At 49.4% G+C, this 23,863-nt stretch overlaps 2 long non-coding RNA genes across 2 annotated transcripts in view; both read left to right on the plus strand.

Moving 5' to 3' along the window:
- The window catches only part of LOC310882731, a 673,777-nt gene that overhangs the window by 117,236 nt on the left and 532,678 nt on the right, over window positions 1-23,863 (plus strand). The gene's annotated exons all lie outside the window — the stretch shown is intronic.
- The window catches only part of LOC310882625, a 93,271-nt gene that overhangs the window by 13,090 nt on the left and 56,318 nt on the right, over window positions 1-23,863 (plus strand). The window contains exons 4-5 of the long non-coding RNA XR_014573058.1: window positions 82-5,042; window positions 13,459-16,960. This is a non-coding gene — a long non-coding RNA (uncharacterized lncRNA). The remainder of the gene's footprint in view (window positions 1-81; window positions 5,043-13,458; window positions 16,961-23,863) is intronic.

The following is a 23,863-nucleotide window of genomic DNA, read 5'->3' on the forward strand; positions in this document are numbered from 1 at the left end:
ATTATAGTCTTCTATGTTTAGCATGTACTTCCTTAATCTCATTATCTTATTAAGAGTTAACTTTAATGTTTATTTTACAAGGAATGAAGAAAAAGGTTTCACTTTGGGCACGGCAGACTTCAGGATTCTGTTCTGATGCGCAAAGAGGGTTTGGCACAGCCTGGGTATGCTGCTTTTGTTCAGAACTAAGGCATGTAGGCCAAACTTTTCCAGTGTGCTCCAGGCACCTGGCAGGACCCCCTGGGGCAGGACAGCCCAGCGGTGAGCTTGAGAGAGCTGGGCCATGGACGTCGTGGGTATGGAACTTCTCAGGGGCACAGGTATGGTGGAACCAAAAGAGAGTGTTCATCTCCAGGGGAAAGAGTGAGAAGTCCGCACTGTGGCACTTGGGGGCTCATGGACTCGCACATGCACCACCTTGCTCAGGACCAAGCATGGGGACCCAGCTCCTTGGGAAGCCAAGGACAGGGACCGTGACCACATGGCAGCCCTGTGCTGTCAGGGGCAGTGCATATTGTGACCCAGAGTGGTGCTAGGCAACCGCCATGTCCCACTGCAGGGCTGACAGGCACAGCCTCAGTCAGCCCCAAGGCAGAGCTGGCCCCAGCCCAGACGTGCGGCTCCCAACAGGGTCCTGGGGCACCAGTGCAGGTGGGCTCGAGCTGGATGGTCTTCAAGGTCTCTTCCAACCCCAGCCATTGTAGGATTCTGTGAGGGAGGCAGTGCACAAGGAAAATGGGGTGGGGTGCTGATGTCTGAAAAAAGCAAAGAAACAACAAAACTAAGAGGAGGATTCAAACTATCAAAAGTGGTAGGATTGAAGGAAAGACCAAAGAAAGAAAAGGTCATAATGAAAAGAAACAACCAGACAAAAGAAAATGAAACAAAGACTGTCTATTCCATTGTTGCAGGGTTGGGAACGTACACCGATGGACACAAAGGAATTAGAGCAACAGCCTTGGAGGAGTTTGAGGCAGCAACCCGAGGTTTCAGCTGTGTTCAGAGAATGCCAAAAGGAAAGGCTGAAAGAGATGCTTGGAAAGAGCATTAAGGGGCAAAGAGGACCAGACCTCAACAAATGGAGAAAAACCTGGGGAAGCTCCGTGCAATTTGAGGTAATCCGTGAGAGCTACAGGACATGCAGACACAGGCAGGTAACAAATAAGAGACGGGTATGCTGCTTTTCCAGAACTAACGCAGGTAAGGCAAAATTTTCCCTAAGTACAATGTGGTGGAGGCAAAGGTAGCTAGCGGGCATGTACCAACGTCCAAATTAGCCAGAATTCTCTGTTACCTAGCCTAGAGGGATCCGAGTTTAGTATCCTCAAAGAAAAAATCTCTCTTGGAGGAAGCCAAATCTTTTTTCTAGAAGCATGCCAAGGTGAGAAGGCAAGGGAAGCTACCAGGCATACACTTCCCTCTAAACTTGGCCAAACCTGTGGTGTCCGTACCCTGAAGGGCTTTGCAGCTGGTACCCAGAGCTAAATGTGTCTCAGGCAGAATCCCAAACATCTTGAGCAGCTTTTGTGGAGGAAGCAAAGGTAGCTAGCAGGTATGGAGCTATGTCCAAAGTAGGGCCAAAGTTGAGAGAGACGTAACGTGGAGGGGTCTTCAGCTGGTATTGAGAAGCAGTTGTGTATTTGGAGCTAGCCCCAAAGTTTTGGAAAAGAAGATGAGCGAAGGGAAGTGAAGGTACCCAGGCAGGTACCTCCTTCTCAAATTGGGCAAAGGTGTCAGGTACCTCCCCTGAAGCGATCTGAGGAGAGGATCCCAAAGGAAATCTGTATGTGGAGGTAGGCACAAGGTTTTGGCAAACCAGATCATCCAGAGGCAAGAGAAGCCTCTTGGCATGCACCTCCCTCCAAATTTGGCCCAAGTCCTCAGGTACCTAGCCTGAAGGGTTCTGCGGACCGAATCCACAAGTCCCTCTCTCTCTGGGAGAGGCCAAAACATTTCAGAAAGTATGCCTGGGAGGAGGAATGGGTAGCTACTGGGCATGCGCATAATTCCCAATTTGGCCAAACTTCAGGTAGCTACCCCAGACGGGTACGCTGCTTTTGTCCAGAACTGCCGCAGAGAGGCAAAATGGTTTGAAAAGTACAATGTGGCGGAGGCAAAGGTAGCTAGCGGGCATGTACCACCGTCCAAAGTAGCCCAAATTCTCTGTTACCTAGCCCAGAGGAATCCGAGTTTAGGATCCTCAAAGAAAAAATCTCTCTTGGAGGAAGCCAAATCTTTTGCAGAAGCATGCCGAGGTGAGAAGGCAAGGGTAGCTACCAGGCATACACTTCTGCAGAATGCTGGCCAAACGTGTGGTGTCCCCACCCTGAAGGGCTTTGCAGCTGGTACCCAGAGCTAAATGTTTCTCAGGCAGAATCCCATACATTTTGAGAAGTTTTTGTGGAAGAAGCAAAGGTAGGTAGCAGGCATGCAGCTACGTCCAAAGTAGGGCCAAAGTTGAGAGAGACGTAATGTGGAGGGGTCTTCAGCTGGTATTGAGAAGCAGTTGTGTATTTGGAGCTAGCCCAGAAGTTTTGGAAAACAAGATGAGGGAAGGGAAGTGAAGGTACCCAGGCAGGTACCTCCGTCCCAAATTGGGCAAAGTTGTCAGGTACCTCCCCTGAAGCGATCTGAGGGCAAGATCCCAAAGTAAATCTGTATGTGGAGGTAGCCACAAAGTTTTGGCAACCAAGATAAACGGGAGGCAAGAGAAGCCTCTTGGCATGCACCTCCGTCGAAAATTGGCCCAAGTTCTCAGGTACCTATCCTGAAGGGTTCTGCGGACCGAATCCACAAGTCCCTCTCTCTCTGGAAGAGGCCAAAACATTTCAGAAAGTATGCCTGGGAGGAGGAACGGGTAGCTACTGGGCATGCGCATAATTCCCAGTTTGGCCAAAATTCCGGTAGCTACCCCAGACGGGTACACTGCTTTTGTCCAGAACTGCTGCAGGTAGGCGAAACGTTTTCAAAAGTACAATCTGGCGGAGGCAAAGGTATGCTACGGGGCATGTACCAACCTCGAAATTAGCCCAAATTCTCTATTACCTAGCCCAGGGGAATCCGAGTTTAGGATCCCCAAAAAAAAAATCTCTGTTGGAGGAAGCCAAATCTTTTTTCTAGAAGCATGCCAAGGTGAGAAGGCAAGGGTAGCTACCAGGCATACAGTTATGCATAAACTTGGCCAAACTTGTGGTGTCCCTACCATGAAGGCCTTTGCAGCTGGTACCCAGAGCTAAATGTATCTCAGGCCGAATCCCATACATTTTGAGAAGCTTTTGTGGAGGAAGCAAAGGTAGCTAGCAGGCATGTAGCTACGTCCAAAGTAGGGCCAAAGCTGAGAGAGACGTAACGTGGAGGGGTCTTCAGCTGGTATTGACAAGCAGTTGTGTATTTGGAGCTAGCCCAGAAGTTTTGGAAAACAAGATGAGGGAAGGGAAGCGAAGGTATCCAGGCAGGTACCTCCGTCGGAAATTGGGCAAAGTTGTCAGGTACCTAGCCTGAAGCGATCTGAGGGCAGGATCCCAAAGTAAATCTGTATGTGGAGGTAGCCACAAGGTTTTGCCAAACCAGATCAGCCAGAGGCAAGAGAAGCCTCTTGGTATGCACCTCTGTCGAAAATTGCCCCAAGTAATCAGGTACCTAGCCTGAAGATTTCTGTGGACCGAATCCACAAGTCCCTCTCTCTCTGGAAGAGGCCCAAAACATTTCAGAAAGTATGCCTGGGAGGAGGAACGGGTAGCTACTGGGCATGTGCATAATTCCCAATTTGGCCAAAATTCAGGTAGCTACCCCAGACAGGTACGCTGCTTTTGTCCAGAACTGCCCGGGGTAGGCAAAACCTTTTCAAAAGTACAATCTGGCGGAGCCAAAGTATTGTACCGGGCATGTATCAACGTCAAAAATGGCCAAAATTCTGTTACCTAGCCCAGAGGTATCCGAGTTTAGGATCCCCAAAGAAAAAATCTCTGTTGGAGGAAGCCAAATCTTTTTTCTAGAAGCATGCCGAGGTGAGAAGGCAAGGGTGGCTACCAGGCATACAGTTATGCATAAACTTGGCCAAACTTGTGGTGCCCCTGCCCTGAAGGGCTTTGCAGCTGGTCCCCAGAGCTAAAAGTGTCTCATGCAGAATCCCATACATTTTAAGAAACTTTTGTGGAGGAAGCGGTGGTTGCTAGCAGGCATGCAGCTACGTCCAAAGTAGGGCCAAAGTTGAGAGAGACGTAACGTGGAGGGGTCTTCAGCTGGTATTGACAAGCAGTTGTGTATTTGGAGCTAGCCCAGAAGTTTTGGAAAATAAGATGAGCGAAGGGAAGTGAAGGTACCCAGGCGGGTACCTCCATCGGAAATTGGGCAAAGTTGTCAGGTACCTAGCCTGAAGCGATCTGAGGGCAGGATCCCAAAGTAAATCTGCATGTGGAGGTAGCCACAAGGTTTTGGCAAACCAGATCAGGCAGAGGCAAGAGAAGCCTCTTGGCATGCACCTCCGTCGAAAATTGTCCCAAGTTCTCAGCTACATATCCTGAAGGGTTCTGCGGACCAAATCCACAAGTCCCTCTCTCTCTGGAAGAGGCCCAAAACATTTCAGAAAGTATACCTGGGAGGAGGAACGGGTAGCTACTGGGCATGCGCATAATTCCCAATTTGGCCAAAATTCAGGTAGCTACCCCAGACGGGTATGCTGCTTTTGTCCAGAACTGCTGTAGGTAGGCAAAACTTTTTCAAAAGTACAATCTGGCGGAGGCAAAGGTAGCTAGCAGGCATGTTCCAACCTCCAAAGTAGCCCAAATTCCCTGTTACCTAGCCCAGAGGAATCCGAGTTTAGGATCCCCAAAGAAAAAATCTCTGTTGGAGGAAGCCAAATCTTTTGCAGAAGCATGCAGAGGTGAGAAGGCAAGGGTAGCCACCAGGCATACACTTCCTTGTAAACTTGGCCAAACTTGTGGTGTCCCTACCCTGAAGGGCTTTCCAACTGGTACCCAGAGGTAAATCTCTCCCAGGAATAATCCCAAACATTTTGAGAAGCTTTTGTGGAGGAAGCAGAGGTAGCTAGCAGGCATGCAGCTACGTCCAAAGTAGGGCCAAAGTTGAGAGAGACGTAACGTGGAGGGGTCTTCAGCTGGTATTGACAAGCAGTTGTGTTTTGGAGCTAGCCCAGAAGTTTTGGAAAACAAGATGAGCAAAGGTTAGTGAAGTTACCCAGGCAGGTACCTCGATCCCAAATTGGGCAAAGTTGTCAGGTACCTAGCCTGAAGCGATCTGAGGGCAGGATCCCAAAGTAAATCTGTATGTGGAGGTAGCCACAAGGTTTTGGCAAACCAGATCTGCCAGCTGTGTGGCATCCAGGGCAGTATTGATAGCACAGGCAGTTTGTATGTGGTCTTGGAGACTAGCTACGTGTGTCTTTATGCTGTCTGGGAGGCTACAGATAAGGGGGAGTTAACCTTGCCAGATCAATCAGGGCTAGCCTTGGGGATCTCCGGAAGAGATCCTTCTCCTGCATTGCTTGTATGCATGCTGGTTTTTGAACAGATGCAGCCAAATGGGAGAACCCTGACGTCTTAATGACAAGGGATTGTCCTCTTTCCTGTGGGTCTATTCCACTGACCCGATAGGCAGCTAAAATGAATCTATGCCCCTAACCCACTAGGCAGTTAATATGTTTATTTAACGTATAAATGCTATCGCAGGTATTCCTCACCAAAGTGAAGGTGAAGGTGCAGAGCTTACCAAGGAGGTGTCCCTGTCTTGGTGGAGAAGGAGCACAGAACATCGCCTGCCTCTTGTAGGTTTTCAATTTTTCTTCTCCCCCCCAACCCCCCAGCTCTCCCTTTTTTCCTCACTCTAGGGTTTTGCTGTCATTAACTTTTTTACCACTACCTCCTAACACTTTTATATCCTAAGCTTATCTGTCCCACCCTGGGATGACAATGAGCATATTTTGGGCAAAAAGTTGAGTATTATAGTCTTCTATGTTTAGCATGTACTTCCTTAATCTCATTATCTCCTTAAGAGTTAACTTTAATGTTTATTTTATAAGGAATGAAGAAAAAGGTTTCACTTTGGGCACGGCAGACTTCAGGATTCTGTTCTGATGCGCAAAGAGGGTTTGTCACAGCCTGGGTATGCTGCTTTTGTTCAGAACTAAGGCATGTAGGCCCAACTTTTCCAGTGTGCTCCAGGCACCTGGCAGGACCCCCTGGGGCAGGACAGCCCAGCCGTGAGCTTGAGAGAGCTGGGCCATGGACGTCCTGGCTGTGGAGCTTCTCAGGGGCACAGGTATGGTGGAACCAAAAGAGAGTGTTCAGCTCCAGGGGAAAGAGAGAGAAGTCCACCCTGTGGCACTTGGGGACTCCTGGACTCGCACATCCAGCACCTCGCTCAGGACCAAGCATGGGGACCCAGCTCCTTGGGAAGCCAAGGACAGGGACCGTGACCACATGGCAGCCCTGTGCTGTCAGGGGCAGTGCATATTGTGACCCAGAGTGGTGCTAGGCAACCGCCATGTCCCACTGCAGGGCTGACAGGCACAGCCTCAGTCAGCCCCAAGGCAGAGCTGGCCCCAGCCCAGACGTGCGGCTCCCAACAGGGTCCTGGGGCACCAGTGCAGGTGGGCTCGAGCTGGATGGTCTTTAAGGTCCCTTCCAACCCCAGGCATTGTAGGATTCTATGAGGGAGGCAGTGCACAGGGAAAATGGGGTGGCGTGCTGATGTCTGAAAAAAGCAAAGAAACAACAAAACTAAGAGGAGGATTCAAACTATCAAAAGTGGTAGGATTGAAGGAAAGACCAAAGAAAGGAAAGGTCATAATGAAAAGAAACAACTAGACAAAACAAAATCAAACAAAAACTGTCTATTCCATTGTTGCAGGGTTGGGAACGTACACCGATGGACACAAACAAATTACAGCAACAGCCTTGGAGGAGTTTGAGGCAGCAACCCGAGGTTTCAGCAGCGTTCAGAGAATGCCAAAAGGAAAGGCTCAAAGAGATGCTAGGAAAGAGCCTTAAGGGTCAAACAGGACCAGACCTCAACAAATGGAGAAAAAAGTGGGGAAGCTCCGTGCAATTTGAGGTAATCCGTGAGAGCTACAGGACATGCAGACACAGGCAGGTAACAAATACCAGACAGGTAAGCTGCTTTTCCAGAACTAACGCAGGTAAGGCAAAATTTTCCCTAAGTACAATGTGGCGGAGGCAAAGTATGCTACCGGGCATGTACCAACGTCCAAAATAGCCAAAATTCTCTTACCTAACCCAGGGGAATCCGAGTTTAGGATCCCCAAAGAAAAAATCTCTGTTGGAGGAAGCCAAATCTTTTTTCTAGAAGCATGCCAAGGTGAGAAGGCAAGGGTAGCTACCTGGCATACAGTTATGCATAAACTTGGCCAAACTTGTGGTGTCCCTGCCCTGAAGGGCTTTGCAGCTGGTACCCAGAGCTAAATGTATCTCAGGCAGAATCCCATACATTTTGAGAGGCTTTTGTGGAGGAAGCGATCGTTGCTAGCAGGCATGCAGCTACGTCCAAAGTAGGGCCAAAGTTGAGAGAGACGTAACGTGGAGGGGTCTTCAGCTGGTATTGACAAGCAGTTGTGTATTTGGAGCTAGCCCAGAAGTTTTGGAAAACAAGATGAGGGAAGGGAAGTGAAGGTACCCAGGCAGGTACCTCCGTCCCAAATTGGGCAAAGTTGTCAGTTACCTAGCCTGAAGCGATCTGAGGGCAGGATCCCAAAGTAAATCTGCATGTGGAGATAGCCACAAGGTTTTGGCAAAGCAGATCAGCCAGAGGCAAGAGAAGCCTCTTGGCATGCACCTCCGTCGAAAATTGGCCCAAGTTCTCAGGTACCTAGCCTGAAGGGTTCTGCGGACCGAATCCACAAGTCCCTCTCTCTCTGGAAGAGGCCAAAACATTTCAGAAAGTATGCCTGGGTGGCGGAACGGGTAGCTACTGGGCATGCAGATAATTCCCAAGTTGGCCAAAATTCCGGTAGCTACCCCAGACGGGTACGCTGCTTTTGTCCAGAACTGCCGCAGGGAGGCAAAACTTTTTCAAAAGTACAATCTGGCGGAGGCAAAGTATTCTACCGGCCATGTACCAACCTCCAAAGTCGCCCAAATTCTCTGTTACCTAGCCCAGGGGAATCCGAGTTTAGGATCCCCAAAGAAAAAATCTCTCTTGTAGGAAGCCAAATCTTTTTTCTAGAAGCATGCCGAGGTGAGGAGGGAAGGGTAGCTACCAGGCATACAGTTATGCATAAACTTGGCCAAACTTGTGGTGTCCCTACCCTGAAGGTCTTTGCAGCTTGTACCCAGAGCTAAATGTATCTCAGGCAGAATCCCATACATTTTGAGAGGCTTTTGTGGAGGAAGCGATCGTTGCTAGCAGGCATGCAGCTACGTCCAAAGTAGGGCCAAAGTTGAGAGAGACGTAACGTGGAGGGGTCTTCAGCTGGTATTGACAAGCAGTTGTGTATTTGGAGCTAGCCCAAAAGTTTTGGAAAACAAGATGAGCGAAGGGAAGTGAAGGTACCCAGGGAGGTACCCCCGTCGGAAATTGGGAAAGTTGTCAGGTACCTAGCCTGAAGCGATCTGAGGGCAGGATCCCAAAGGAAATCTGTATCTGGAGGTAGCCACAAGGTTTTGGCAAACCAGATCAGCCAGAGGCAAGAGAAGCCTCTTGGCATGCCCCTCCGTCAAAAATTGGCCCAAGTTCTCAGGTACCTATCCTGAAGGGTTCTGCGGACCGAATCCACAAGTCCCTCTCTCTCTGGAAGAGGCCAAAACATTTCAGAAAGTATGCCTGGGAGGAGGAACGGGTAGCTACGGGGCATGCGCATAATTCCAAATTTGGCCAAAATTCCGGTAGCTACCCCAGACGGGTACGCTGCTTTTGTCCAGAACTGCCGCAGGGAGGCGAAACGTTTTCCGAAGTACAATCTGGCGGAGGCAAAGTATGCTACGGGGCATGTACCAGCCTCCAAATTAGCCCAAATTCTCTGTTACCTAGCCCAGAGGTATCCGAGTTTAGGATCCCCAAAGAAAAAATCTCTGTTGGAGGAAGCCAAATCTTTTTTCTAGAAGCATGCCAAGGTGAGAAGGCAAGGGTAGCTACCAGGCATACACTTCCCTGTAAACTTGACCGAACTTGTGGTGTCCCTACCCTGAAGGGCTTTGCAGCTGGTACCCAGAGCTAAATGTATCTCAGGCAGAATCCCATACATATTGAGAGGCTTTTGTGGAGGAAGCAAAGGTAGCTAGCAGGCATGCAGCTACGTCCAAAGTAGGGCCAAAGTTGAGAGAGACGTAACGTGGAGGGGTCTTCAGCTGGTATTGAGAAGCAGTTGTGTATTTGGAGCTAGCCTAAAAGTTTTGGAAAAGAAGATGAGCGAAGGGTAGTGAAGGTACCCAGGCAGGTACCTCCATCGGAAATTGGGCAAAGTTGTCAGGTACCTAGCCTGAAGCGATCTGAGGGCAGGATCCCAAAGTAAATCTGTATGTGGAGGTAGCCACAAGGTTTTGGCAAAGCAGATCAGCCAGAGGCAAGAGAAGCCTCTTGGCATGCCCCTCCGTCAAAAATTGGCCCAAGTTCTCGGGTACCTATCCTGAAGGGTTCTGCGGACCGAATCCACCAGTCCCTCTCTCTCTGGAAGAGGCCAAAACATTTCAGAAAGTATGCCTGGGAGGAGGAACGGGTAGCTACTGGGCACGCACATAATTCCCAATTTGGCCAAAATTCCGGTTGCTACCCCAGACGGGTACGCTGCTTTTGTCCAGTACTAACGCAGGGAGGCGAAACGTTTTCCTAAGTACAATCTGGCGGAGGCAAAGTATGCTACGGGGCATGTACCAACCTCCAAAGTAGCCCAAATTCTCTGTTACCTAGCCCAGGGGAATCCGAGTTTAGGATCCCCAAAGAAAAAATCTCTCTTGGAGGAAGCCAAATCTTTTTTCTAGAAGCATGCCGAGGTGAGGAGGGAAGGGTAGCTACCAGGCATACAGTTATGCATAAACTTGGCCAAACTTGTGGTGTCCCTACCCTGAAGGGCTTTGCAGCTGGTACCCAGAGCTAAATGTATCTCAGGCAGAATCCCATACATTTTGAGAAGCTTTTGTGGAGGAAGCAAAGGTAGCTAGCAGGCATGCAGCTACGTCCAAAGTAGGGCCAAAGTTGAGAGAGACGTAACGTGGAGGGGTCTTCAGCTGGTATTGACAAGCAGTTGTGTTTTGGAGCTAGCCCAGAAGTTTTGGAAAACAAGATGAGCGAAGGGAAGTGAAGGTACCCAGGCAGGTACCTCGGTCCCTAATTGGGCAAAGTTTTCAGGTACCTCCCCTGAAGCGATCTGAGGGCAGGATCCCAAAGTAAATCTGTATGTGGAGGTAGCCACAAGGTTTTGGCAAACCAGATCTGCCAGCTGTGTGGCATCCAGGGCAGCTGTGTGGCATCCATAGCACAGGCAGTTTGTATGTGGTCTTGGAGACTAGCTACGTGTGTCTTTATGCTGTCTGGGAGGCTACAGATAAGGGGGAGTTAACCTTGCCAGATCAATCAGGGCTAGCCTTGGGGATCTCCGGAAGAGATCCTTCTCCTGCATTGCTTGTATGCATGCTGGTTTTTGAACAGATGCAGCCAAATGGGAGAACCCTGAGGTCTTCATGACAAGGGATTGTCCTCTTTCCTGTGGGTCTATTCCACTGACCCGATAGGCAGCTAAAATGAATCTATGCCACTAACCCACAAGGAAGTTAATATGTTTATTTAACGTATAAATGCTATCGCAGGTATTCCTCACCAAAGTGAAGGTGAAGGTGCAGAGCTTACCAAGGAGGTGTCCCTGTCTTGGTGGAGAAGGAGCACAGAACATTGCCTGCCTCTTGTAGGTTTTCAATTTTTCTTCTCCCCCCCAACCCCCCAGCTCTCCCTTTTTTCCTCACTCTAGGGTTTTGCTATCATTAATTTTTTTACCACTACCTCCTAACACTTTTATATCCTAGCTTATCTGTCCCAGCCTGGGATGACAATGAGCGTAATTTGGGCAAAAAGTTGAGTATTATAGTCTTCTATGTTTAGCATGTACTTCCTTAATCTCATTATCTTATTAAGAGTTAACTTTAATGTTTATTTTACAAGGAATGAAGAAAAAGGTTTCACTTTGGGCACGGCAGACTTCAGGATTCTGTTCTGATGCGCAAAGAGGGTTTGGCACAGCCTGGGTATGCTGCTTTTGTTCAGAACTAAGGCATGTAGGCCAAACTTTTCCAGTGTGCTCCAGGCACCTGGCAGGACCCCCTGGGGCAGGACAGCCCAGCGGTGAGCTTGAGAGAGCTGGGCCATGGACGTCGTGGGTATGGAACTTCTCAGGGGCACAGGTATGGTGGAACCAAAAGAGAGTGTTCATCTCCAGGGGAAAGAGTGAGAAGTCCGCACTGTGGCACTTGGGGGCTCATGGACTCGCACATGCACCACCTTGCTCAGGACCAAGCATGGGGACCCAGCTCCTTGGGAAGCCAAGGACAGGGACCGTGACCACATGGCAGCCCTGTGCTGTCAGGGGCAGTGCATATTGTGACCCAGAGTGGTGCTAGGCAACCGCCATGTCCCACTGCAGGGCTGACAGGCACAGCCTCAGTCAGCCCCAAGGCAGAGCTGGCCCCAGCCCAGACGTGCGGCTCCCAACAGGGTCCTGGGGCACCAGTGCAGGTGGGCTCGAGCTGGATGGTCTTCAAGGTCTCTTCCAACCCCAGCCATTGTAGGATTCTGTGAGGGAGGCAGTGCACAAGGAAAATGGGGTGGGGTGCTGATGTCTGAAAAAAGCAAAGAAACAACAAAACTAAGAGGAGGATTCAAACTATCAAAAGTGGTAGGATTGAAGGAAAGACCAAAGAAAGAAAAGGTCATAATGAAAAGAAACAACCAGACAAAAGAAAATGAAACAAAGACTGTCTATTCCATTGTTGCAGGGTTGGGAACGTACACCGATGGACACAAAGGAATTAGAGCAACAGCCTTGGAGGAGTTTGAGGCAGCAACCCGAGGTTTCAGCTGTGTTCAGAGAATGCCAAAAGGAAAGGCTGAAAGAGATGCTTGGAAAGAGCATTAAGGGGCAAAGAGGACCAGACCTCAACAAATGGAGAAAAACCTGGGGAAGCTCCGTGCAATTTGAGGTAATCCGTGAGAGCTACAGGACATGCAGACACAGGCAGGTAACAAATAAGAGACGGGTATGCTGCTTTTCCAGAACTAACGCAGGTAAGGCAAAATTTTCCCTAAGTACAATGTGGTGGAGGCAAAGGTAGCTAGCGGGCATGTACCAACGTCCAAATTAGCCAGAATTCTCTGTTACCTAGCCTAGAGGGATCCGAGTTTAGTATCCTCAAAGAAAAAATCTCTGTTGGAGGAAGCCAAATCTTTTTTCTAGAAGCATGCCAAGGTGAGAAGGCAAGGGAAGCTACCAGGCATACACTTCCCTCTAAACTTGGCCAAACCTGTGGTGTCCGTACCCTGAAGGGCTTTGCAGCTGGTACCCAGAGCTAAATGTGTCTCAGGCAGAATCCCAAACATCTTGAGCAGCTTTTGTGGAGGAAGCAAAGGTAGCTAGCAGGTATGGAGCTATGTCCAAAGTAGGGCCAAAGTTGAGAGAGACGTAACGTGGAGGGGTCTTCAGCTGGTATTGAGAAGCAGTTGTGTATTTGGAGCTAGCCCCAAAGTTTTGGAAAAGAAGATGAGCGAAGGGAAGTGAAGGTACCCAGGCAGGTACCTCCTTCTCAAATTGGGCAAAGTTGTCAGGTACCTCCCCTGAAGCGATCTGAGGAGAGGATCCCAAAGGAAATCTGTATGTGGAGGTAGGCACAAGGTTTTGGCAAACCAGATCATCCAGAGGCAAGAGAAGCCTCTTGGCATGCACCTCCCTCCAAATTTGGCCCAAGTCCTCAGGTACCTAGCCTGAAGGGTTCTGCGGACCGAATCCACAAGTCCCTCTCTCTCTGGGAGAGGCCAAAACATTTCAGAAAGTATGCCTGGGAGGAGGAATGGGTAGCTACTGGGCATGCGCATAATTCCCAATTTGGCCAAACTTCAGGTAGCTACCCCAGACGGGTACGCTGCTTTTGTCCAGAACTGCCGCAGAGAGGCAAAATGGTTTGAAAAGTACAATCTGGCGGAGCCAAAGTATTGTACCGGGCATGTATCAACGTCAAAAATGGCCAAAATTCTGTTACCTAGCCCAGAGGTATCCGAGTTTAGGATCCCCAAAGAAAAAATCTCTGTTGGAGGAAGCCAAATCTTTTTTCTAGAAGCATGCCGAGGTGAGAAGGCAAGGGTAGCTACCAGGCATACACTTCTGCAGAATGCTGGCCAAACGTGTGGTGTCCCCACCCTGAAGGGCTTTGCAGCTGGTACCCAGAGCTAAATGTTTCTCAGGCAGAATCCCATACATTTTGAGAAGTTTTTGTGGAAGAAGCAAAGGTAGGTAGCAGGCATGCAGCTACCTCCAAAGTAGAGGCAAAATTGTGAGGGACTTAATACGGAGGGGTCTTCAGCTGGTATTGACAAGCAGTTGTGTATTTGGAGCTAGCCCCAAAGTTTTGGAAAAGAAGATGAGCGAAGGGAAGTGAAGGTACCCAGGCAGGTACCTCCATCTCAAATTGGGCAAAGTTGTCAGGAAACCTAACCGGAAGCGATCTGAGGGCAGGATCCCAAAGTAAATCTGTATGTGGAGGTAGGCACAAGGTTTTGGCAAACCAGATCAGCCAGAGGCAAGAGAAGCCTCTTGGCATGCACCTCCCTCCAAATTTGGCCCAAGTTCTCTGGTACCTAGCCTGAAGGGTTCTGCGGAACGAATCCACCAGTCCCTCTCTCTCTGGAAGAGGCCCAAAACATTTTACGAAGTATGCCTGGGAGGAGGAACGGGTAGCTACTGGGCATGTGCATAATTCCCAATTTGGCCAAACTTCAGGTAGCTACCCGAGACGGGTACGCTGCTTTTGTCCAGAACTGCTGCAGGGAGGCAAAACTTATTCAAAAGTACAATGTTGCGGAGGCAAAGGTAGCTAGCGGGCATGTACCAACCTCCAAATTAGCCCAAATTCTCTATTACCTAGCCCAGGGGAATCCGAGTTTAGGATCCCCCAAAAAAAAATCTCTGTTGGAGGAAGCCAAATTTTTGCAGAAGCATGCCAAGGTGAGAAGGCAAGGGTAGCTACCAGGCATACAGTTATGCATAAACGTGGCCAAACTTGTGGTGTCCGTACCCTGAAGGGCTTTGCAGCTGGTTCCCAGAGCTAAATGTGTCTCAGGCAGAATCCCATACATTTTGAGAAGCTTTTGTGGAGGAAGCAAAGGTAGCTAGCAGGCATGCAGCTACGTCCAAAGTAGGGCCAAAGTTGAGAGAGACGTAATGTGGAGGGGTCTTCAGCTGGTATTGAGAAGCAGTTGTGTATTTGGAGCTAGCCCAGAAGTTTTGGAAAACAAGATGAGGGAAGGGAAGTGAAGGTACCCAGGCAGGTACCTCCGTCCCAAATTGGGCAAAGTTGTCAGGTACCTCCCCTGAAGCGATCTGAGGGCAAGATCCCAAAGTAAATCTGTATGTGGAGGTAGCCACAAAGTTTTGGCAACCAAGATAAACGGGAGGCAAGAGAAGCCTCTTGGCATGCACCTCCGTCGAAAATTGGCCCAAGTTCTCAGGTACCTATCCTGAAGGGTTCTGCGGACCGAATCCACAAGTCCCTCTCTCTCTGGAAGAGGCCAAAACATTTCAGAAAGTATGCCTGGGAGGAGGAACGGGTAGCTACTGGGCATGCGCATAATTCCCAGTTTGGCCAAAATTCCGGTAGCTACCCCAGACGGGTACACTGCTTTTGTCCAGAACTGCTGCAGGTAGGCGAAACGTTTTCAAAAGTACAATCTGGCGGAGGCAAAGGTATGCTACGGGGCATGTACCAACCTCGAAATTAGCCCAAATTCTCTATTACCTAGCCCAGGGGAATCCGAGTTTAGGATCCCCAAAAAAAAAATCTCTGTTGGAGGAAGCCAAATCTTTTTTCTAGAAGCATGCCAAGGTGAGAAGGCAAGGGTAGCTACCAGGCATACAGTTATGCATAAACTTGGCCAAACTTGTGGTGTCCCTACCATGAAGGCCTTTGCAGCTGGTACCCAGAGCTAAATGTATCTCAGGCCGAATCCCATACATTTTGAGAAGCTTTTGTGGAGGAAGCAAAGGTAGCTAGCAGGCATGTAGCTACGTCCAAAGTAGGGCCAAAGCTGAGAGAGACGTAACGTGGAGGGGTCTTCAGCTGGTATTGACAAGCAGTTGTGTATTTGGAGCTAGCCCAGAAGTTTTGGAAAACAAGATGAGGGAAGGGAAGTGAAGGTATCCAGGCAGGTACCTCCGTCGGAAATTGGGCAAAGTTGTCAGGTACCTCCCCTGAAGCGATCTGAGGGCAGGATCCCAAAGTAAATCTGTATGTGGAGGTAGCCACAAGGTTTTGCCAAACCAGATCAGCCAGAGGCAAGAGAAGCCTCTTGGTATGCACCTCTGTCGAAAATTGCCCCAAGTAATCAGGTACCTAGCCTGAAGATTTCTGTGGACCGAATCCACAAGTCCCTCTCTCTCTGGAAGAGGCCCAAAACATTTCAGAAAGTATGCCTGGGAGGAGGAACGGGTAGCTACTGGGCATGTGCATAATTCCCAATTTGGCCAAAATTCAGGTAGCTACCCCAGACAGGTACGCTGCTTTTGTCCAGAACTGCCCGGGGTAGGCAAAACCTTTTCAAAAGTACAATCTGGCGGAGCCAAAGTATTGTACCGGGCATGTATCAACGTCAAAAATGGCCAAAATTCTGTTACCTAGCCCAGAGGTATCCGAGTTTAGGATCCCCAAAGAAAAAATCTCTGTTGGAGGAAGCCAAATCTTTTTTCTAGAAGCATGCCGAGGTGAGAAGGCAAGGGTGGCTACCAGGCATACAGTTATGCATAAACTTGGCCAAACTTGTGGTGCCCCTGCCCTGAAGGGCTTTGCAGCTGGTCCCCAGAGCTAAAAGTGTCTCATGCAGAATCCCATACATTTTAAGAAACTTTTGTGGAGGAAGCGGTGGTTGCTAGCAGGCATGCAGCTACGTCCAAAGTAGGGCCAAAGTTGAGAGAGACGTAACGTGGAGGGGTCTTCAGCTGGTATTGACAAGCAGTTGTGTATTTGGAGCTAGCCCAGAAGTTTTGGAAAATAAGATGAGGGAAGGGAAGTGAAGGTACCCAGGCAGGTACCTCCATCGGAAATTGGGCAAAGTTGTCAGGTACCTAGCCTGAAGCGATCTGAGGGCAGGATCCCAAAGTAAATCTGCATGTGGAGGTAGCCACAAGGTTTTGGCAAACCAGATCAGGCAGAGGCAAGAGAAGCCTCTTGGCATGCACCTCCGTCGAAAATTGTCCCAAGTTCTCAGCTACATATCCTGAAGGGTTCTGCGGACCAAATCCACAAGTCCCTCTCTCTCTGGAAGAGGCCCAAAACATTTCAGAAAGTATACCTGGGAGGAGGAACGGGTAGCTACTGGGCATGCGCATAATTCCCAATTTGGCCAAAATTCAGGTAGCTACCCCAGACGGGTATGCTGCTTTTGTCCAGAACTGCTGTAGGTAGGCAAAACTTTTTCAAAAGTACAATCTGGCGGAGGCAAAGGTAGCTAGCAGGCATGTTCCAACCTCCAAAGTAGCCCAAATTCCCTGTTACCTAGCCCAGAGGAATCCGAGTTTAGGATCCCCAAAGAAAAAATCTCTGTTGGAGGAAGCCAAATCTTTTGCAGAAGCATGCAGAGGTGAGAAGGCAAGGGTAGCCACCAGGCATACACTTCCTTGTAAACTTGGCCAAACTTGTGGTGTCCCTACCCTGAAGGGCTTTCCAACTGGTACCCAGAGGTAAATCTCTCCCAGGAATAATCCCAAACATTTTGAGAAGCTTTTGTGGAGGAAGCAGAGGTAGCTAGCAGGCATGCAGCTACGTCCAAAGTAGGGCCAAAGTTGAGAGAGACGTAACGTGGAGGGGTCTTCAGCTGGTATTGACAAGCAGTTGTGTTTTGGAGCTAGCCCAGAAGTTTTGGAAAACAAGATGAGCAAAGGTTAGTGAAGTTACCCAGGCAGGTACCTCGATCCCAAATTGGGCAAAGTTGTCAGGTACCTAGCCTGAAGCGATCTGAGGGCAGGATCCCAAAGTAAATCTGTATGTGGAGGTAGCCACAAGGTTTTGGCAAACCAGATATGCCAGCTGTGTGGCATCCAGGGCAGTATTGATAGCACAGGCAGTTTGTATGTGGTCTTGGAGACTAGCTACGTGTGTCTTTATGCTGTCTGGGAGGCTACAGATAAGGGGGAGTTAACCTTGCCAGATCAATCAGGGCTAGCCTTGGGGATCTCCGGAAGAGATCCTTCTCCTGCATTGCTTGTATGCATGCTGGTTTTTGAACAGATGCAGCCAAATGGGAGAACCCTGACGTCTTAATGACAAGGGATTGTCCTCTTTCCTGTGGGTCTATTCCACTGACCCGATAGGCAGCTAAAATGAATCTATGCCCCTAACCCACTAGGCAGTTAATATGTTTATTTAACGTATAAATGCTATCGCAGGTATTCCTCACCAAAGTGAAGGTGAAGGTGCAGAGCTTACCAAGGAGGTGTCCCTGTCTTGGTGGAGAAGGAGCACAGAACATCGCCTGCCTCTTGTAGGTTTTCAATTTTTCTTCTCCCCCCCAACCCCCCAGCTCTCCCTTTTTTCCTCACTCTAGGGTTTTGCTGTCATTAACTTTTTTACCACTACCTCCTAACACTTTTATATCCTAAGCTTATCTGTCCCACCCTGGGATGACAATGAGCATATTTTGGGCAAAAAGTTGAGTATTATAGTCTTCTATGTTTAGCATGTACTTCCTTAATCTCATTATCTCCTTAAGAGTTAACTTTAATGTTTATTTTATAAGGAATGAAGAAAAAGGTTTCACTTTGGGCACGGCAGACTTCAGGATTCTGTTCTGATGCGCAAAGAGGGTTTGTCACAGCCTGGGTATGCTGCTTTTGTTCAGAACTAAGGCATGTAGGCCCAACTTTTCCAGTGTGCTCCAGGCACCTGGCAGGACCCCCTGGGGCAGGACAGCCCAGCCGTGAGCTTGAGAGAGCTGGGCCATGGACGTCCTGGCTGTGGAGCTTCTCAGGGGCACAGGTATGGTGGAACCAAAAGAGAGTGTTCAGCTCCAGGGGAAAGAGAGAGAAGTCCGCACTGTGGCACTTGGGGACTCCTGGACTCGCACATCCAGCACCTCGCTCAGGACCAAGCATGGGGACCCAGCTCCTTGGGAAGCCAAGGACAGGGACCGTGACCACATGGCAGCCCTGTGCTGTCAGGGGCAGTGCATATTGTGACCCAGAGTGGTGCTAGGCAACCGCCATGTCCCACTGCAGGGCTGACAGGCACAGCCTCAGTCAGCCCCAAGGCAGAGCTGGCCCCAGCCCAGACGTGCGGCTCCCAACAGGGTCCTGGGGCACCAGTGCAGGTGGGCTCGAGCTGGATGGTCTTTAAGGTCCCTTCCAACCCCAGGCATTGTAGGATTCTATGAGGGAGGCAGTGCACAGGGAAAATGGGGTGGCGTGCTGATGTCTGAAAAAAGCAAAGAAACAACAAAACTAAGAGGAGGATTCAAACTATCAAAAGTGGTAGGATTGAAGGAAAGACCAAAGAAAGGAAAGGTCATAATGAAAAGAAACAACTAGACAAAACAAAATCAAACAAAAACTGTCTATTCCATTGTTGCAGGGTTGGGAACGTACACCGATGGACACAAACAAATTACAGCAACAGCCTTGGAGGAGTTTGAGGCAGCAACCCGAGGTTTCAGCAGCGTTCAGAGAATGCCAAAAGGAAAGGCTCAAAGAGATGCTAGGAAAGAGCCTTAAGGGTCAAACAGGACCAGACCTCAACAAATGGAGAAAAAAGTGGGGAAGCTCCGTGCAATTTGAGGTAATCCGTGAGAGCTACAGGACATGCAGACACAGGCAGGTAACAAATACCAGACAGGTAAGCTGCTTTTCCAGAACTAACGCAGGTAAGGCAAAATTTTCCCTAAGTACAATGTGGCGGAGGCAAAGTATGCTACCGGGCATGTACCAACGTCCAAAATAGCCAAAATTCTCTTACCTAACCCAGGGGAATCCGAGTTTAGGATCCCCAAAGAAAAAATCTCTGTTGGAGGAAGCCAAATCTTTTTTCTAGAAGCATGCCAAGGTGAGAAGGCAAGGGTAGCTACCTGGCATACAGTTATGCATAAACTTGGCCAAACTTGTGGTGTCCCTGCCCTGAAGGGCTTTGCAGCTGGTACCCAGAGCTAAATGTATCTCAGGCAGAATCCCATACATTTTGAGAGGCTTTTGTGGAGGAAGCGATCGTTGCTAGCAGGCATGCAGCTACGTCCAAAGTAGGGCCAAAGTTGAGAGAGACGTAACGTGGAGGGGTCTTCAGCTGGTATTGACAAGCAGTTGTGTATTTGGAGCTAGCCCAGAAGTTTTGGAAAACAAGATGAGGGAAGGGAAGTGAAGGTACCCAGGCAGGTACCTCCGTCCCAAATTGGGCAAAGTTGTCAGGTACCTAGCCTGAAGCGATCTGAGGGCAGGATCCCAAAGTAAATCTGCATGTGGAGATAGCCACAAGGTTTTGGCAAACCAGATCAGCCAGAGGCAAGAGAAGCCTCTTGGCATGCACCTCCGTCGAAAATTGGCCCAAGTTCTCAGGTACCTAGCCTGAAGGGTTCTGCGGACCGAATCCACAAGTCCCTCTCTCTCTGGAAGAGGCCAAAACATTTCAGAAAGTATGCCTGGGTGGCGGAACGGGTAGCTACTGGGCATGCAGATAATTCCCAAGTTGGCCAAAATTCCGGTAGCTACCCCAGACGGGTACGCTGCTTTTGTCCAGAACTGCCGCAGGGAGGCAAAACTTTTTCAAAAGTACAATCTGGCGGAGGCAAAGTATTCTACCGGCCATGTACCAACCTCCAAAGTCGCCCAAATTCTCTGTTACCTAGCCCAGGGGAATCCGAGTTTAGGATCCCCAAAGAAAAAATCTCTCTTGTAGGAAGCCAAATCTTTTTTCTAGAAGCATGCCGAGGTGAGGAGGGAAGGGTAGCTACCAGGCATACAGTTATGCATAAACTTGGCCAAACTTGTGGTGTCCCTACCCTGAAGGTCTTTGCAGCTTGTACCCAGAGCTAAATGTATCTCAGGCAGAATCCCATACATTTTGAGAGGCTTTTGTGGAGGAAGCGATCGTTGCTAGCAGGCATGCAGCTACGTCCAAAGTAGGGCCAAAGTTGAGAGAGACGTAACGTGGAGGGGTCTTCAGCTGGTATTGACAAGCAGTTGTGTATTTGGAGCTAGCCCAAAAGTTTTGGAAAACAAGATGAGGGAAGGGAAGTGAAGGTACCCAGGGAGGTACCCCCGTCGGAAATTGGGAAAGTTGTCAGGTACCTAGCCTGAAGCGATCTGAGGGCAGGATCCCAAAGGAAATCTGCATGTGGAGGTAGCCACAAGGTTTTGGCAAACCAGATCAGCCAGAGGCAAGAGAAGCCTCTTGGCATGCCCCTCCGTCAAAAATTGGCCCAAGTTCTCGGGTACCTAGCCTGAAGGGTTCTGCGGACCGAATCCACAAGTCCCTCTCTCTCTGGAAGAGGCCAAAACATTTCAGAAAGTATGCCTGGGAGGAGGAACGGGTAGCTACGGGGCATGCGCATAATTCCAAATTTGGCCAAAATTCTGGTAGCTACCCCAGACGGGTACGCTGCTTTTGTCCAGAACTGCCGCAGGGAGGCGAAACGTTTTCAAAAGTACAATCTGGCGGAGGCAAAGTATGCTACGGGGCATGTACCAACCTCCAAATTAGCCCAAATTCTCTGTTACCTAGCCCAGAGGTATCCGAGTTTAGGATCCCCAAAGAAAAAATCTCTGTTGGAGGAAGCCAAATCTTTTTTCTAGAAGCATGCCAAGGTGAGAAGGCAAGGGTAGCTACCAGGCATACACTTCCCTGTAAACTTGACCGAACTTGTGGTGTCCCTACCCTGAAGGGCTTTGCAGCTGGTACCCAGAGCTAAATGTATCTCAGGCAGAATCCCATACATATTGAGAGGCTTTTGTGGAGGAAGCAAAGGTAGCTAGCAGGCATGCAGCTACGTCCAAAGTAGGGCCAAAGTTGAGAGAGACGTAACGTGGAGGGGTCTTCAGCTGGTATTGACAAGCAGTTGTGTATTTGGAGCTAGCCCAAAAGTTTTGGAAAAGAAGATGAGCGAAGGGTAGTGAAGGTACCCAGGCAGGTACCTCCATCGGAAATTGGGCAAAGTTGTCAGGTACCTAGCCTGAAGCGATCTGAGGGCAGGATCCCAAAGTAAATCTGTATGTGGAGGTAGCCACAAGGTTTTGGCAAAGCAGATCAGCCAGAGGCAAGAGAAGCCTCTTGGCATGCCCCTCCGTCAAAAATTGGCCCAAGTTCTCGGGTACCTATCCTGAAGGGTTCTGCGGACCGAATCCACCAGTCCCTCTCTCTCTGGAAGAGGCCAAAACATTTCAGAAAGTATGCCTGGGAGGAGGAACGGGTAGCTACTGGGCACGCACATAATTCCCAATTTGGCCAAAATTCCGGTTGCTACCCCAGACGGGTACGCTGCTTTTGTCCAGAACTAACGCAGGGAGGCGAAACGTTTTCCTAAGTACAATCTGGCGGAGGCAAAGTATTCTACCGGCCATGTACCAACCTCCAAAGTAGCCCAAATTCTCTGTTACCTAGCCCAGGGGAATCCGAGTTTAGGATCCCCAAAGAAAAAATCTCTCTTGGAGGAAGCCAAATCTTTTTTCTAGAAGCATGCCGAGGTGAGGAGGGAAGGGTAGCTACCAGGCATACAGTTATGCATAAACTTGGCCAAACTTGTGGTGTCCCTACCCTGAAGGGCTTTGCAGCTGGTACCCAGAGCTAAATGTATCTCAGGCAGAATCCCATACATTTTGAGAAGCTTTTGTGGAGGAAGCAAAGGTAGCTAGCAGGCATGCAGCTACGTCCAAAGTAGGGCCAAAGTTGAGAGAGACGTAACGTGGAGGGGTCTTCAGCTGGTACTGACAAGCAGTTGTGTTTTGGAGCTAGCCCAGAAGTTTTGGAAAACAAGATGAGCGAAGGGAAGTGAAGGTACCCAGGCAGGTACCTCGGTCCCTAATTGGGCAAAGTTTTCAGGTACCTCCCCTGAAGCGATCTGAGGGCAGGATCCCAAAGTAAATCTGTATGTGGAGGTAGCCACAAGGTTTTGGCAAACCAGATCTGCCAGCTGTGTGGCATCCAGGGCAGCTGTGTGGCATCCATAGCACAGGCAGTTTGTATGTGGTCTTGGAGACTAGCTACGTGTGTCTTTATGCTGTCTGGGAGGCTACAGATAAGGGGGAGTTAACCTTGCCAGATCAATCAGGGCTAGCCTTGGGGATCTCCGGAAGAGATCCTTCTCCTGCATTGCTTGTATGCATGCTGGTTTTTGAACAGATGCAGCCAAATGGGAGAACCCTGAGGTCTTCATGACAAGGGATTGTCCTCTTTCCTGTGGGTCTATTCCACTGACCCGATAGGCAGCTAAAATGAATCTATGCCACTAACCCACAAGGAAGTTAATATGTTTATTTAACGTATAAATGCTATCGCAGGTATTCCTCACCAAAGTGAAGGTGAAGGTGCAGAGCTTACCAAGGAGGTGTCCCTGTCTTGGTGGAGAAGGAGCACAGAACATTGCCTGCCTCTTGTAGGTTTTCAATTTTTCTTCTCCCCCCCAACCCCCCAGCTCTCCCTTTTTTCCTCACTCTAGGGTTTTGCTATCATTAATTTTTTTACCACTACCTCCTAACACTTTTATATCCTAGCTTATCTGTCCCAGCCTGGGATGACAATGAGCGTAATTTGGGCAAAAAGTTGAGTATTATAGTCTTCTATGTTTAGCATGTACTTCCTTAATCTCATTATCTTATTAAGAGTTAACTTTAATGTTTATTTTACAAGGAATGAAGAAAAAGGTTTCACTTTGGGCACGGCAGACTTCAGGATTCTGTTCTGATGCGCAAAGAGGGTTTGGCACAGCCTGGGTATGCTGCTTTTGTTCAGAACTAAGGCATGTAGGCCAAACTTTTCCAGTGTGCTCCAGGCACCTGGCAGGACCCCCTGGGGCAGGACAGCCCAGCGGTGAGCTTGAGAGAGCTGGGCCATGGACGTCGTGGGTATGGAACTTCTCAGGGGCACAGGTATGGTGGAACCAAAAGAGAGTGTTCATCTCCAGGGGAAAGAGTGAGAAGTCCGCACTGTGGCACTTGGGGGCTCATGGACTCGCACATGCACCACCTTGCTCAGGACCAAGCATGGGGACCCAGCTCCTTGGGAAGCCAAGGACAGGGACCGTGACCACATGGCAGCCCTGTGCTGTCAGGGGCAGTGCATATTGTGACCCAGAGTGGTGCTAGGCAACCGCCATGTCCCACTGCAGGGCTGACAGGCACAGCCTCAGTCAGCCCCAAGGCAGAGCTGGCCCCAGCCCAGACGTGCGGCTCCCAACAGGGTCCTGGGGCACCAGTGCAGGTGGGCTCGAGCTGGATGGTCTTCAAGGTCTCTTCCAACCCCAGCCATTGTAGGATTCTGTGAGGGAGGCAGTGCACAAGGAAAATGGGGTGGGGTGCTGATGTCTGAAAAAAGCAAAGAAACAACAAAACTAAGAGGAGGATTCAAACTATCAAAAGTGGTAGGATTGAAGGAAAGACCAAAGAAAGAAAAGGTCATAATGAAAAGAAACAACCAGACAAAAGAAAATGAAACAAAGACTGTCTATTCCA

This window comes from Anser anser, assembly GCF_964211835.1.
Source record: "Anser anser genome assembly, chromosome: 16".
In the NCBI taxonomy this organism is placed as follows: Eukaryota; Metazoa; Chordata; class Aves; order Anseriformes; family Anatidae; genus Anser; species Anser anser.